The 16,773-nt window shown below is 48.0% G+C and overlaps 1 protein-coding gene across 1 annotated transcript in view; it reads right to left on the bottom strand.

Moving 5' to 3' along the window:
- TMEM255B (transmembrane protein 255B) overlaps window positions 1-16,773 on the bottom strand; it is a 670,912-nt gene that overhangs the window by 123,600 nt on the left and 530,539 nt on the right. The window lies entirely within an intron of this gene.

Here is a 16,773-nt window from a genome sequence, read left to right as displayed (position 1 = left end):
TCCGAGATACGGGCCTCAGCAACATCTAGACGCCTGTCATGGACTTGTATTTAGCCCCCAAGGTCTCCTGATTTCTGTCTAGAGTGTCGAACAGCCCATCCAGAGCGAGGAAGCGAGACCTCACTTCTTGCAGTAGGGTGGTCGAGATGTTGGAAGGGTCGGCAGCCCGGTCCTGTCCCTGGCCACCATCTGCCATGTTGGAGTTATCGTCGGGGACCTTCTCCACTAATTTCTCAAATGGCAGGGTTTTCTGCTTAGGATCCTTGCGGCCCATGCCGCAGCCCAGCGCTGTTCGTAAAACCGCGTAGGAGCAGGGAGCGGAAAACAGAGTAAAGTCAAGTGTCCAGAATGTGGAGAGCAGGGGGATCACTGCACTATGTTTCTGTGGATGTGGTGCTTTTATGGTAGTGTGTGAAAAGAGCTAATGAAGTCCAAAACAACAAGCACGGTGGGCAAATCAACCGGCAGGTACCAGTGGGAAGGCCCTGCAAAGGGTGCCGCCAAACGATCGTGTCCCCCTAGGGAGTGTGGCTGTACAGTCAGGGCCAGCACCAGGCATAGGAGGTTGCGCTCCAGATTGCAGTACGCCGATCCGACTGCCCAGTCGTGGCCCGGGGGCTCCGATAGGCAAAAGTGAAGGCATCGGGGACTCAAGTGGGGACAGGCGGGCGGTTGTTGCGTGGTAGAGTCAGGGCACCGCCAGAAGAACACTGCCTCTGACCGCTTGAGGTTGGAGATGTGCCCAGGGAATGGGGCCAGCGTGGATGCCACAGTCGGTGCCCTGGATCGGGAGGGGGCGGGACTGTGGGCCAAATGGCTACCGGTTGCGCTACATGAGGCTGCGTTGCGGCGGGGACACGGCGGGAGCCATCAAGGCACGGGGGAATATCAGGCCGCCCCAAGGCCCTCTCCCAATCTCACACCCTGCCGAATCGCCGAGCGAATATGGGGGGAGCGAGTGAGCGCCCCAAACCCGCACCTGGTCGACTTGCTGCCGCAAGGGGTCCCCGCCACTCTCCAGGTGCTGCCGCTGTCCGCCGCTCCTCCTCTGCCACAGATCGCACGAAGGCTCAGGCTGTTGGCATAGGCCGCACCCCTCCAGGCCCATCGGGTGCCAGGTCTCCGTCACCAGGGCCGCAATCCGATCTTCGAACGGCTCATTGTGTACGGCAGCATCTCTGCCATTACTGCTGCGCTGATACTGGTAAGTCTGCTGCCAGATTTAGGTGGGATGAGGCATCTGAGCTGATACGGCAGGCGGAGCTTCAATGCTGCATGGCCATCTTGGACGGCGGCTCGGCCACCTTTACATTAAATTCTTTGATACATATATGGTTTGATAATTTGTGCATATTATTAACAATATACTTCTAAAGTACTTTGGATATATATGTTTGATAATTTGTGGCATTAAGAATATTCCTATTGAATTAATTCATCGAGATTACCTCAGCCCTGCAAAGATAAACAGATACTTCAATGGTGCCGATGCCCAGTGTCCAGGATGTCACCTCCTTCACATGTTGTGGGCATGCCCACTTCTTACAACTTGCTGGCAACACGTACTGACCCACATAACCGCTTGCAAGGGATGCACAGTACCCCATGCTTTGGAGACGTGCATCTCGGGTCTTTTTGGCAGGAGTAAGAGTCAGAAGGCCACTTCCTGCTTTCCTGATTTGGGGCTAGTGGCGGCCACGCGTTTAATCACCTGGCACTGGAAGTCACCTGAGCCTCTTCCTCTAATATCCTGGAGACAAATGCTCCTGGTATGTGCCCAGGCTGAGAGTAATGTGCCACATAAAGAAGACACCTTAGGATTTCATAAGATCCCTATAACTGCTAACTGGGACACTATATTACATGATTTTCAAAACGAGCAGCACTCAGATCATTCCGTTAGTACAGTGAAAGTAGGCGAGGCAGATGTAGAGTCCTAACCCAACACACTGCAAGCGCAAAATAAGTCGCTAACAACATGCTAACCCCCCACACTTTCCAAGAATTGCTGGGCTCGCCGGTAGGCCATTTGCACCCTGTTGCATCCTTTTGTGGGAAGGGCGGAGATGTGGTGTCCTGGGAAGTCCCAGTTTGAGCAGAGTTATCCATTCGTTGTTGTCCCCTCCCCCTTCTTTCTTTTCCCTGATATCTCCTATTGATGATGAATTCATTATGGATTCACACCCGCGCCAACGCCACGTCATTGGCCATGCAGTAGGAACTTCACGAGCGCTCAGTAGCGACTCTCACATATTAAAAAGTCCATGCCTGCAACCTTTCGGAGTGACTCTAAAGATGCTCATTGTGGCATGGGGCACTACTAAATGTGATATAGATATATACTTGCCACTGTACCTGATTCTAAAATGTCAACCCTGTCCCATGTTTATGATTTTTTTGAAAAACAATAAAACATATTCAAACAAAAAAGAAGATTCCTATTGAATGTCAAAAGTGGATGACATGGTGAGATATTGAACCATCCCCTTGCAATGCTAAGCATAGGTGGGTTATGATCAGATACTACACGAGACTGTATAGAACCTAGGCTGTGTGATATCAGAAACATTTATTCCAGGGCACGATCTATGGGAGGAAATGAGATTCGGGTGGAGGTTATGTAAGAAGGGTGAGCAAGGGTTTTGCCAAAGTATGGGACAGGCATGATAGAAGGAGGTGGAGGAAATGAGAGGGGCAAGAGCAGTTAGAGTACAGAGAAAGAATTATTGGAACGGTATAGGGAAGTAGATTGTGGTGTTGAGGCGAGAAAGGCGGTGCATGTTAAGAGAAAGGCAGAGTTGCTTGGTAGGTGAATAACATTATTTGAGGAGGAGCATAGGAGCAGGGAAGAGAGGTTAGAATCAATTACAAGGGGCCAGAAGAGGAGGGGGTTCGGTAATGAAGGATAAGGTACTGAGAATTAGTGTGGGGAGGCAGTTAGAGTGGAGGGAAAAGTAGCAAGAGGAGGAGGCAGAATGGGGAAGTGAGTAGTGTAAGAGACTGGCAGATAGGTTATAGTGAAGAGGGGATTAAGTGAGGAGGAGATGTGATAGGAAGAAATCCGGAGATTAGGAGGAGGAGGGGCTGGAGAGGTGACCAAATGATAATCGATCTCGGAAGCAGGAGAGGAAGCGAGAGTACTGGGATGAGATGCAGTGTTTATGTCTGCCAAGGGACATTATGGAGCAGGCCTTGGAACCACTAGGAAATTAACTCTTAGCTAAAAACAAAAGAGTCTCTAGAGCCATCCTACAAACAGCCTAGGTGACACCCACAGAAAGATGCAGTTCCCAAAGGAGTCACAAGCTAATTATAAGTCTATTGAGTTCACCTAGAAGTGATGCAGTCACAATCCCATGGAAGACACAGATTCAAAAACCATCAACTAATTTTGAGTATATAGAGTCAACCTAGAGCAGGATAAGAACTGTTAGGAAAATGCAGCTTCCAGCCAAAGAAAGAGTCTCTGGAGTCCATATCAGAGTGGCATAGGTTCAAACCCTTTCCTTCTAGCTAAGACATCTCAGATTAAGAGATTTAGAAAAACACATGCTGCTCATTTTGGGAAGAGGATCAATGTGTTGGCCTCCTCTATGTTTCCCCCCATTTCTTCTAAGACATTCTCTTAATACTCCTGTTCTAAGGTTCTGGGGTGTTGTCTTGGTCTACATGTGCTGTTATAACTCTGCTACTTTTCTAAAGCCACTCCTCTTTCTTTTGAATTGTGATACAGACCTTCAGTTCTGGCAAAACCTATCTTAATTTTCAAAACCTAAGGTGCTGTAAGCTTTTTGCTACAACCAGCAAGGCAAAGTTCATCGCAAGTCCTGTAAAAAACCTCATCGCTTACAACAGAGATGCAGCAATTTACAAGCATGCTGCTACACTCTAAAGAGGCAATATTGAGGAACCAACATTGTCCGAATGAGGTGAAATCCACAATTTTAGACTGTAGCTAGATGCTTAGTGGTCTCTGAAACAAACCGGGCTGACAAAAGATTCCATTACATAACACCAAGGCCACAAGTTTTGATCTTGTGGGAATTTGCAACCAAATGCACATAAATACTGTTCATTGAGGCCTGAATCATTTAAATTATCTTTATAGGTTGGTCCGATCAGAGGATAAGCCTGGCAGAATACTAGCTTAGGTAGCTAACTGCGAAATAGAATTTCAACAAATAAAATCTATTATAACATTAACAGAATTAGGTGTGTGATCGGGTCATTATCAATAGAGCATTTGAGGAACACTGTACAACACTGTATGATAAGGAGGTCACTGTGTAACTGGACCTGGTAGCAGATCACTAGGGAAGCTTGTGTCTGTTGTGTACTTGGGTGTATTGGATAAACCAGTCAGTAAGGAAAAATCCATTGGGCTGCTACAAATTGAGGGAGCAACAAAACACTTGGGATAACAGTTTTCAGATAGAATTCTACACTGAAAATATTCGCTCTGTAGCCCTCAGAGCTCTGTCACTCTACAACAAGGTCCGTGCATTGTGACTTTTTAAAGATCAGTGTGTTTATTTTAAGTCTACACACCTTTTGAGTTTGAAAACACGTATTTGTGGTGCTGAGGCCCTAAGGGCAGGGTGCTGTGTAACTAAAAGGTAGGACATGTATTTTTAGGTTTTACATGTCCTGGTAGTGACAAACCGCTAAAGTAGTTTTTCACTAATGTGAGGCCTACCCCTCTTTTAGGCTAGCATTAGGAATTCCTTTAAACACTTTTAAGCTGTAATTCCTTATTATAAAGGTTTAGCTAAATCATGTATCATATCTTTGGAATGGTAATGATAAATTCTTCTTAGTGTTAAAGTTGGATTCAACATTACTATTTTAGAAATGCCACTTTTAGAAAGTGGGCATTTCTCTCCTCTTAAATTTGCTCTGTGTGCCTGCAGCGTGTCTCCAATACAATTCTGGGCAGGGTAAGAGCTACACTTTGTGCATTCCCTCTAGACAGACACAAACAGGAAGGGTGGGTGTGAAAGAAGGCTTCTCCGCGTTCATCTGCATTCTGATAGAATTGCTGGGCAGGAAGGAGGAGAGGGAGCTCACACTTACATCTGAATAGGCTGTGTCCTGTCCCCACACAAAGGACTGCTTACCCCCCCAGGTAGCCTGCCAGCCAGGGCTGGGATGAAAGGGGACCTGTGCACTTCAAAGAGCTGCTTTTAAGTCACCCCCACTTCAAAGGCACATTTGGGTATAAGTACTGGACCTCTGACCCCACCACATCGGTACACTACTGGATCTGGGATGAACTCTGCTTGAGTAAAGACTGCTGTGCTGTAAGGATTGCCACTTTGCCTGGACTAACTGTTCTGATGAATTGCTTCTCTGCTTTGATGAGCTGCCTGCTGAGGACAAGGACTGGACCCATTACACTTCAACCCAGAGAGACTCCAAAGGTTTGCAGGCTTGCCTCTTGTTTTCTGAAGTTTCAGGGACACAAAAGACTTCCTGCAATTCTGGTGGTGCTGCCGGAGTATGCCATCTGTGAGTTATACCCATGCCTGAGGTGCCTCCTCCAGCCCTCGGCCTCAGAAGTGGGTAATGCAGCTGAATTTCTGCAAAACTGACATGTCGTCACCACTGTGCCGGTCGGAACTGATACATCACCCTTCGATGCTGACACAGAGGCTGTTCATTGACAGCGGTTCTACAGCCTGCATGGCCTGACGACGACACACTGAGCGGCTCAACGAGGACGCATTGCCTTCATCTCAACGGAGCTCGATGATGACCCAGTGACCCAACTGTGTGTAAAAGATACAGGCATCGTGCCCTCAACGTCTACGCTTTGCTCCATCCAAGGAACTTTTTTAGGCGGACCTGCATGAGTCTTATAGCTGGCCAGCCCTCCATCATGGTCGTCCCGAACTTTAACTCGGTCCCTCGTGACCTCAAGTAACCTTTTAGTGCTATTGACTTCCAAGCACTGTTTTTGCATTTATTCTTTCAAAATTCAGATCACAACTTCTACTGATTGGATTTTTGTTGTTTTGGTCTTGTCTTACTCAGATAAATATTCTCTATTTTTCTAAATATGTGTGGAGTCTTTTTGTGGTATTTTCATTGGGTTGCTGTGAATGTCTGTTGCACAAATACTTTACACATTGCCTTTTAAGTTAAGCCTGCCTGCTCTGTGCCAAGCTACCAGAGGGTGAGCACAGGTTAATTTAAAATATCTAGCTTACCCCGACTAAGATTGTGGTCCCTACTTGGACAGGGTGCAACACTCTGCCAATTATAGACCCCATTTCGAGCACTGCCCTTTCAGAGCCATTTGTGAAACGGTGAGATCATTTGTGAAATTGTGAGATCATTTGTAGAATTAAAGTTCACTGCTTCTGGAAAAAGCTGAAATTTGAAATAAAAATGGCAACCTGATAAACTGAGCAAAAATTGCTTTAATCAGTTTCTGTTTACTTGAAAACCATGGTACATCTGCTGGCTGGTAAATTGCATAGATCATCTTGCAAGTTCATTTACATACAAAGTATGTAAAAAACAGATCTTCCCTAAATTTTGCATAAAATTGGTTTGATGCCGAACATTTTCATAAAGGACTTTTTAGCTTTAGAGCTTGAAATAGCATCAGGTAAAGGCTTGGATCTGTGCCTCAGATACAAAGTTTCCATTCACTAAATCTCCTTTCCGCCACTTTCCCATTCCCTTTTTTGTATCAGTTGTAACTTTAAAGCATATTTTGCATCTTCACAGTGGATAAAATACATGAAGATAGAAAGCTTCAAATGGGGTATGTTATTGGGAGAACAATTTACATACCGTCCAAATTCAAAACTAAGGGGCATATTAACAAGGCGGCGATATGAAATTATCGCCGCTTTTGCGTCCGTTTTCGGGCGAAAAGCGGCGATAATTTAATCGCCTTATCAGCAAAGACACGCTATCACGTGTCTTGCTGACTTAGCGCCCGTTTGCAGCACGCCTCCGATCGCATCGCTAATGAGATGCAAAGGAGGCGTGCCTGACAAGACTCCCTTGGGAAAATATCGCGAAGGCAGCTTCGCGATATTAACAAGGGAGGGTAGCGATTTTTAAAATCGCGTTAAGTATGCCTTAACGCAGGAATTTAACATCTGTTAAATTCCTGACTAAGGCATACTTAACATGGGGGTGGATTTTGTGGCTAAGACCACAGGCCCTATCATCTAGGATATCGCCGTTTTCCACCATGGAAAATGGCGATATGCCAACTATCTCTGGAATTTTTATCGCCTCGGCGATGCGCATTGTTAATAACACGCAAACCGGGAGATACATTCCAGAGATAGCCGGCGATAAATATGCAAGCGCTAAGCGCGCTTTGCGATATTTATCGCCGGCCCTTGTTAATATGCCCCCACATGAGATGAACAAAAACGCACCAACCTCACGGTTGAAAAAAAGTTGAAAAACACCGTCAAATGTATGATCTTCAAGCATAGTAATAAATACAGAATAATCAATAATCCATAAAATATGCAAGAGCCCATACATTTTAATTTAGTAGTTAACTCCGGTTAGTGTACAACAATGTTCAAAGGTCACTGTAAAATTGAATTGCCAAAACTATTTTTAAATATTCACTCATGGATTAAAAGGTCAGCAGAGATATACTACTAGCTGTGAACGTACAACATAATTATTTCCTTTTTGATTTCTCCTCCTCTTGGACTTTGTGTATTCTATACCCACATTGTTTACAGCCGCGGCCCGTGCAAGTAAGAGCAGTGGGATAGAGGGGGGCAAATGGGGGAGGAGGATCTCGACAGACGACGACAAGGTAAAAGTAAATATTTATTTAATTTTTCCACATGATCGTCTGTCAAATCCCCCCTCCCCCCCAACCTGGCCCCACCGCTCTTACCTGCACAGGCTGCGGCTGATTGTTTATCAACAAGCTATTTCCACTTCCCTATGATTTAGGCAGGGATAAGGCCAATATCACTCACTGCAGAAGGGCTTAGTTTGTGCTGGACTAGGGCACAGTTTGTGCCGGTACTTGCAGATGGTAGGCACCACCATTCGTTTTTGAGGAAAGGAACTTATTTCCATCATAACACAGTAACCAAGAGAGAGAAAGGCAGAAAGGAAGAGGCATGTGGTGGAATCAAGACTAGGCAGCCTTGGTCTTCTGCAACCCACAATTTGGCTGCACAGGCCACTAAGTAACCTTTAGCCACTTTCACTTTTTTTTGTTACATATGAAGTATTGCACCTTGGTAACTACAAAGCCAGCTGATTCTCACACAGAGGAACAGAAGTCGGAGATGGGAGACAATGGTCTTCTCCATCCAGCACAATTTTATTACTCTAGTGCCAGAGGTCATAACTTCTTCACTGTTGCATGAAGCCAAGGATCCTACTCATCTTTGTACCCCACCACTCCTGCACTACCGGATCTAGGTTCATCCTCAAACGTTCCATTCACTTCTAAAAAACACTGTGGGGGATATTTACAACTAAGGTGGCGGAGTGAGGCATTAGCCGTCTGGCTTAACGCCTCACTTCACCACTTCAGAAACGCAAGGCTGCACCATAATTACAAGAATATGGTGCAGCCCTGTGTTTCCCCCTGTGCTGGCGCTACTTTTTGCAGTGTAGCGCCAATGCAGGTACCCTTGCACCATAGTGCAAGGGTGTCTGCGAGCATAGGAGGATTGTTTATGTACAGGAAGGTCACCCTTCCTGTACATGAACCATCTCTAAATGCCATTTCGTCACTTTTATGTGTGCTGCTTAAGTCACAAAATGTCATTTTTTTTAAAGATTGTTTATGTGCAGCAAGGGGGACCTTCCTACACATAAACAATCCAAGGTGTATTGCTTTTTCCATGTGTCCAGCACAAGGCAGCACACATGGAAATACAAAAACGAGGTGAAATAAAGCATTTCTCCTCTGTTAGACCTGGCATCTTTTGGCGTGGTTACCCCTGACTTTTTTGCCTCTACCCCCTGTATTTTTGATGCTATGCTGGATGTCGTTTTTACTGGTATAGATGCTTTTGGCACTTTGCCACTGCTGATCAGTGTCAAAGTGCAAGTGCTCCCTAGGGAAATTGTGATGTAATTGGCTATACATGTTTGGCATATTTGTTCTACCTGTAAGGCCCTAGTAAAGTGCACTGAGAGTGCCAGGGTGGTAGTACAAATGCTACTAGTGGGCTGCAGCACTGATTGTGCCACCCACAGGAGTAGCTCTAAAATGATGTCTTAGGCCTGCTTGCAGTGCCTATGTGCAGTCCAGGACTGCCATGTCGACCTGGCCAGTGCACCCACTGACCAGGCCTTATCCTTCCCTTTCTGTACATGTAAGGCATCCCTATGGTGGCCCTAGGTACCCCCCTGGGCTGGGTGCAGTGTATCTGAAAGGTAGGGCATGTACTGAGGTGTGTAAAATGCCCTGGTAGTGAATTACAGCCATTGTCGTTTTTCACTGCTGAGAGGCTATCTTGCCCATAGGACAGAATGGGGGAGGCTGTTTACATGCCTATCTTCCCCTAAATGCAAGATAGAAAATCCAAGTTTGGTATCTTTGTGTTCAGAATTTAATTATACATCTTTTTAGAAAGATGGTTTTTAAATTCACTGTGTGAGAATGGCACTTTTTAGAAAGTAGCTATTCTCCTGTTTAATCTTCCTGTGTGCCAGTGTGCAGATTGGCTGACTGGTGTCATGTGATGGGCTAGGTGGCTCCAGGAGTCTGGATGAGTCAGCAGCAGGGTGAATAGGGAGATCTGCTCTAGATGGGTGGGAGGAGTAGCCCTTGGGTTTGAATAGGGCTGCCTCTGCCAGCACAATGCCGGCTCCACCCCCTGCTGGCCAGGCTGAGGACTCTGCCTCTGCCAGCACAAAGAAGGCTCCACCTCCTGCTGAGCATCTAACAACCCTGCCCCTCACTCTGAAAGGAACCAGGTGCTCCAGGGCAGAGCACACCCAGGAACCGGTTTGAGCAGGGGAATCCCCCCACTGAAACAAAGACTTGGAGGGGTATAAGAAGAGGACCCCAGACACCTAAACTTTAGATCACTGTGGAACTAAGAAGGAACCTCTGCCTAGGAGAAAGCTGGAAGGAACTGAAGAGGAGAAGACTGCCTGCTTGCTGTTTTGCTTTGCTGCCAAGGAGAGGGGAAGGACTCTGCTGTGTCCCCTTCTTTAGATTCTAATCTCCAAGGGCCTGAGGAGAGCTGGCTCCATGTTAAGAAGTCCCAGGAACAAAAGGACTTCACCACCAGCTCCCCTGGAACTCTGCTGAGGGGGTTCTGACCTGCCTTGGAGTGCTTGCCTAGCCTGGGGGCCTCAGGAGGTCGTTTGGCTGTGTTTGGAAGCTGGAAAGCAGAAAGCATGAACAAGAGTAACTGGTACCCATCGCATCATCCGGTTGAGAGTCGCAAGATTGAGAGTGCGAGAAGAATTTCATCGCGGCGTCATCGCAGCACCCAGAGTCCCCGCATCGCCGAGTGCGTTGAGCATCGTCCCGGTGCGCGAAGATTTCTGACACTGCGAAGATCATGGCAGAACCAGTTTGCAGGCCGCACCACTGCCGGTGCGTGAAAGTATCCAGTCGCTGCGTGCATCGACGCAGAGTCCCGCCCCGTGACGCATCGAGGGTTGCGGCGCCAGAAGTCAACGTTGCGCCACGCATCGCGCCGCATCGAAGATCGTCACCATCCACGGTCGTCGCACCGTACTTATGCGTGAAGCTTCCCCCTAAGAAACCTACGCAACGAAAGCCAAAGTCATCGCATCCTCCCCCTACAGATCGGAGCCAGCGCATCCACCTCTGCTGCGTGAAGCAGGGCTACTGGAAAGCCTCCCCAAGGTCTCAGGAGTATTGCATCACCTTTGCCATCTTCATTGTTATAGCTTTTGGGAACCTTAGCGCAACTACAGGTACTGTTGGGCACGAGAGTGTCGCATTTTGTGCATTGAGAGTCGCATTGTGCAGGACACTGATTTTTACATCCTGGAGTACTTTCTACAAACTCTTGAACTATCTTTAAAGTAACCTTTTTAATTGTATGGTGGTTTTTCTGTAGTATTTGGTCTTGTGAAGTTTTTAGTAAAGATACCTTATTTTTCTAAAACTGTTGTAGAGTAAATCTGTGGTGTTTTCACTGTGTTGCTGTGAGTGTTGGTACAAATACTTTACACATTGCCTTTGATAGCCTAGACTGCTCAGGCCAAGCTACCTAGAGGGTGAGCAGGGGTTATCTTAACAGTGTATCCCCCTTTCCCTGACTAGAAGCAAGGGTCCCTACTTGGACAGTGGTACCTACCCTGCCAAGTGGAGACCCCCAGATCTAACATTGGTGGTCAGCGGTGAGGATTGAACTTGTATTTGTACTTGACCCACAGTAATTGATGTACGTCACTAGGAGAGCAGACCATTACACAGCCACATACTGCTGATTGTTGATTTTTGGTTCTATTTTTGAGGTAACTCTTGAATTATCATGGCTCCAAGTGAGAAAGCAGCCAGTGTAGAAAGAGAGCTAGAGTTCACCATTGAGGATTTGTATTCATACAAGGTGGAGGAGCTCAAGCGGTTCTGCAAGGATTTTGGTTGTCCCATAAAAAGCAACTTCAGAAAGGAGGAGTTGCAGAAGGTTCTGAAATCCTGGTGGGAGGCTAAAGAGGCTGAGGGAGCAGATGATAATAATGAAGGGAACGGGTATGGAGCAAATGATTTGCCAGTGGGTAACCCCACCAGCGGGGAGCCACCATTCCAGCAGGGGTCTCTCCCCAGCAGAGGAGTTACAAGAGAATCAAAGAATCAGAGAACATGAGCTGGAAGTAATGAAAATGAAAATGGAAATGGCAACAGAGGAGAAGAAGAATGCCCTTGCTTTTGAGTAAAGAAAATTGCTTTTGGCTCATGAGTTGAGCATGAAGGAGCTGGAGATCAAAGCCAGAGAGGTTCACCAACTTAAGACCAGGTTTTCCCTGGTCTTAATTTTGGCGCTGCCTCCTATTTACGCCACCCTTGTAAATATGGGGCAGTGTCAAAATCAATTTGTGTTGCGGTGGAACACCCACCGCAACACCGCAACACCGCAACACCCACTTACCATCCCTTTCATGTTAAGCATAGCGTGAAAGAGTACCTTATTTACAAGGGAGCATTAAGTCACGTTAAGTGGCTTAACCTTCCTTGTAAATAAGGCGAAGACCCTATCGCCACCACAACGTCTTAAAAAGTGATGGCGAATGAGGCTTGTAAATATGTCCCTGTCTTCTCCATATCAGCTTGTTTAGAAGTGGTTCGCGGGACACTAGCACCACAGTGTTCAGAGGTGCTAAATGTAAAGTGTGCTTCATATCCTAAAATCAATAATGAAACAGCCACTTATATTATAGGAACCATTTTCAAGAAGCAACTGATGTTAAGTAGAATTTCCTCCTGGGTACTTACTTAACTGTGGTGGCAGGTAAAAGTTTCAAGATGATGAAGCCTGACCATGTCCATATCTACAGTGGCAAATATTTAAGGGCATATGTACAAGGAGTTAACGCCGCCTTAGCGGCACTTTTCTGATGGTTTTGCGGCAAGATTTTTATCACCGTATGTACAAGCTGCCACTAATCTCTGTTAGCGGCAGTTTTCCTGCAAAAACGTGCATTCTAAAGTTCGCCACTTCTGTTAGCGATAATGACATGAAAAGGGAGGTGTTCCCGTGCAAAAACAGCTGCTAACCCCACTTTGCGATATTTACAAGGGGATTCCTGAACTTTGGAGACCCAAAAAAACTGCTGCTAACTGCAGTTAGAGGCAGCTTTTTAAGACCAGAAAATAGATGGTTTAAAAAATGATACTTTAGGCCTCTTTTCAGCAGGTTTTGATGCTGGACAGCGCTGCAAGCAATGTTGCTGCGCTGCCCTGCAACAAAACTACAGGGCAGGAATGCGCACCATCGATAAGATAGTCCGCATTCCTGGGCCTCAGTCATGAAAAGTATTGCAGGGCTGCGACAGGGCAGCGTTGCAACACTTTTCATTACCCCCTTCTTGCAACACCATGGATGCGCTGTACTCACTGAACAAGGCTCCATGACACAAGTAATTACAGATACGTCTAGAATCCTGACGTATCTGTCTGCACTAAAGTCATGCATTGCTGCAGTCGTGTCACAACCATGACACAAATCCAGCAATGCATGGGGCCAGCCTATCCCTGTGGCACTGCGTCACCTTTACGCCTGCCATCAGGCAGGCGTACGGTACTGACACAGTGGCAGGCATACGGTACTGACACAGTGCCGTTCTTGAGCGGTGCCAGTGTGTCGGCGCAGTTGGAGATCCATCAGTGGCGGTTTTGTGCTGTAGTGTTATTGTCAGTAAGCGTTGGCGGAGTGGTGGTGCTGAGGGAGTTGACTAGATGTTCTTCAGTGGCCTTGATCCAGCTGCGAGGGGGGCGATGATGGCAGTGGTGTGCAGTGGGCATGGTGAAGACGTGATGTATACAATGATGGTCGGTCCAGGGGAGTCCGGTGGTGTGACTGTAGTTTAAGTTGTCCCTGGCGGAGGAGACGTGTTCGACCATGTGTCCTGCTATGTGGCTTGCTGCGGTGACTAGCTGCTTGAGTCTGATGTTGGGGAGCTTCTCCAGGAGGGGCGATGTTCTGGTCACTGGGGTTGTGCAGGTGGAACTTGAGTTCACAGAGTAGGATGTCGTCTGTGGATGGGAGAGCCTGGGGTGCAATGAGGAGGTCTACAATAGTATCAGAGAATGAGGGTCCATGGCCCGGGGGCCTACAGATGAGGGTGCTGCTGAGGATGGGCTTGGGGTTGGTCCGGATCTGGAAGTTGAGGTGTTCCATGCTCACTGTTGGGTCATTAGAGTGGGTGGTTAGTCATAGCGTGCGTCCGTAGGTGATGGCAATGCCTCCTCCTGGACTGTCAGGGTGGTCCTTGCGGATGATTTAGTAGCCGTCAGTGATGGCGATGGCGATGTCCGGTCCGAAACAGAGGTTGGTCCTGGCAGGCAATGTGGCGTCCAGGGTTGATGGCGAGGCGGGTGCTGGCGTTGTAGCGGTGGAGTGTCCGAGAGGAAGGGTGCTTGGTGCTGACCACGTTCCAGGGGCAGACGGACGCAGATGGCCTTGCCTATGGCTTGCTTTTGGCACAGGAGAAGTCCATTACAATGCAGGCATTACATAGTAATGCCTTTACAACGCAACCCAAACAACGCAGGTGCCTTTACATCACATTCCATTACAATACATTGTGAGGTCAGTAATGGGATATTTTAAGTTTTAGGGCGGGTATGGGTTTCGGGTGTCGGAGATTAAATTTGGGGTGTATTAAGGGGTAAAATTTGAAATTTGATGTGTGGTTGGGGGTCAATTATGAAAATTGGGTTGTGCATTTGGGTCAAATGTGATTTTTAGGGTGTGTTTTGGGGCCTTAAAGATGAATTTTAGGGTTCAGGGTTTGCTTTGGGGTGCAAGGGTTAGTTTTAGGATTACACACACTGAAGTAGCAATAGTAATATTTACATCTCCGCAATCCAACACCTTCCCTGCTGTTGCAATATGCCTAGTATTAGTATGCATTGGATGAAATGCGATGTAATGGTATGCGTCGTAACATCATATATACCTTTGGTACACCAGTGGCCGCCATTGAAAGTTGCTGCACAGGGAACTGGACAGCTGGGAGGGGGAAACGCCAGAAAGGACACTGGATGGGGCGTGGAAGCGCGCGTGTGTGTGTGTGTGTGTGTAAGCGAGCGGGTGTTGTAAATATTTAAATGAGAGAAATCTTACCTCAAGGCCGGGTCCCGTGTCTTCCTTGCTCCTGTTCTCCTGAGTCTACTTCAGAACAGGAAGTAGGCAGCCAGGCTCCCTCCCCTAAGCCAATCACAATGCTACAATGCGGCGTTGGGATTGGTCATTGGCGCCGGGACAAGGCGTCAGCCAGGGGCTGGAGGGGTGGGCATGTCCTCCATGCAGGCTGTAATGCAGCCTGCATTGCGAACAGGACAGTGCTCATGACTGCTTTGGGCGGCCTGAGTGGGCCGACCAAACAGTTATTGCGCACTTGAGTTGGCATGCCACTCCGCCCCTGCCCTGCTCCGTGAGTGGAGCAGCCCTACCCACCCTCCCGCAAAAAAGGAAACATAGCACTATTACATCAGGAAGTTATCATCATGTGATGATTTTTCCTCTTCTTGCACTGCTTGAAAGCAGTGTGGCGACGCTCTTCCGCCATTGCAGATGAGCCGCCACTGGTGGTGTGTCATCTACAGGTGCTAGGCCTGGGTGACTCGACTCCCGAGCCTCTTCCGCTATGCGTCCCGCATTCTCCTTACCTGGACATTGACACCGTGACGCAATCCGCTGCACTCTCTCCAAATCTGTGAATCAGCCAGCAGGAGCCACAGCCAGGTGGGATTTCACAAGCGTGGGTACGACAGTCGCCAACAAGTCTGCTAGTGAACCTCCCGATGCAATTGATGCAGCAGGGCCCCTTAGGCATGAAGTTGCAGCGCTCATGCCACACAAGTTCAGCGCAGCTCAGGAGCCTCACCCTCCACAGCATCCGGCCTGTGATGCAGAGAGGCACCGCTCACCGTTGGTAATCCCCTCCGTGCACCCCGGTGTAGTGGTGGATCATAGTATGCGATGTAGACCTCCCTACGTTTGCAGGAGCGCCTCAACCATTCACAGCTCCAAGGGGCTCAAGGCGGTCTTCTCACACAGGTCAGGAACGTGTCTCCATGCAACCTGCCAGACTTCACCACCAGGTATGGGCGTTCACCGTGCCTCAACGTCTACGGCCACGGCACATCGACTCCACAGCTCCTCCGCATCCCACTCCAGGCTCCAGACGCAGGTCCAGCGAGGCATTCTGGCTCCAGGCCAGCAAGGCATCCAGGCTCCAGACCCAGGTCCAGCGAGGCATACAGGCTCCAGGCGCAGGTCCAGCGAGGCATCAAGGCTCCAGACATGGTCCAGCGAGGCATCCAGGCTCCAGACGCAGGTCCAGCGAGGCATCCAGACTCCACGCACAGGTCCTGCGAGGCATTCAGACTCCAGGCGCAGGTCCTGTGAGGCACATCCAGGCTCTCATCCTGGTCATCCTGGACGTTGGGTGGCTTGAGGGGGTTGTTGATGTGTGCTGCACTTGGCCCTGGCTGCTCCATTCTGCATTTCTTTGGTTTTTTTTGCCTATTTTCTATTGGAGGTCGACTGAAAGGCTATTTTTTCCAATAGAGGCAAAAAAAACTCACATTGGGCTGAAGAATGTGCGTTTTCTTGCCGCTAACGGGCCTTTCATTGGTTTTCACCCGCTAACGCCGGAATTCCTATCGGCATCACGCTAATGTTAGCAGCAGTTTTCGCCACCGATCCCTGAAGCTATCATCATGGAGCGACAGCTTGTAAATACGTTGCTAACATTGCGCTAGTTTTCAGTGGTACACGGCGGTAGGAAAACTGCCGCTAAATTACGTTAGCGATAGTTTTCACCAGTCCTTGTACATATTTAGTCTCAAACTTTATCCACCTCGCCACCCCTAGCAAATACTGCACCTGGTGCACTGTACAGTATCTTTGCTACCGCCCATTTTAATATTTATTTCAGCCCCATATTCGGATTTCACCTTTTCCCTCTTGCCAATACCTTGAAGGCCAATTCCAAATAATCCCCAATGCCCTGAGCCCTCTTCACGCTTCCCAAATCTAGAGAACATACATTGTGGTTGACTTCTCACCAGAGGTCCCACACCATCTTGTGTGTTACCTGAGAATG

Source organism: Triturus cristatus, chromosome 8 (assembly GCF_964204655.1).
Source record: "Triturus cristatus chromosome 8, aTriCri1.1, whole genome shotgun sequence".
In the NCBI taxonomy this organism is placed as follows: Eukaryota; Metazoa; Chordata; class Amphibia; order Caudata; family Salamandridae; genus Triturus; species Triturus cristatus.
Note: the sequence above shows the minus strand (reverse complement) of the source record. Positions and strands in the feature narration are given on the sequence as shown.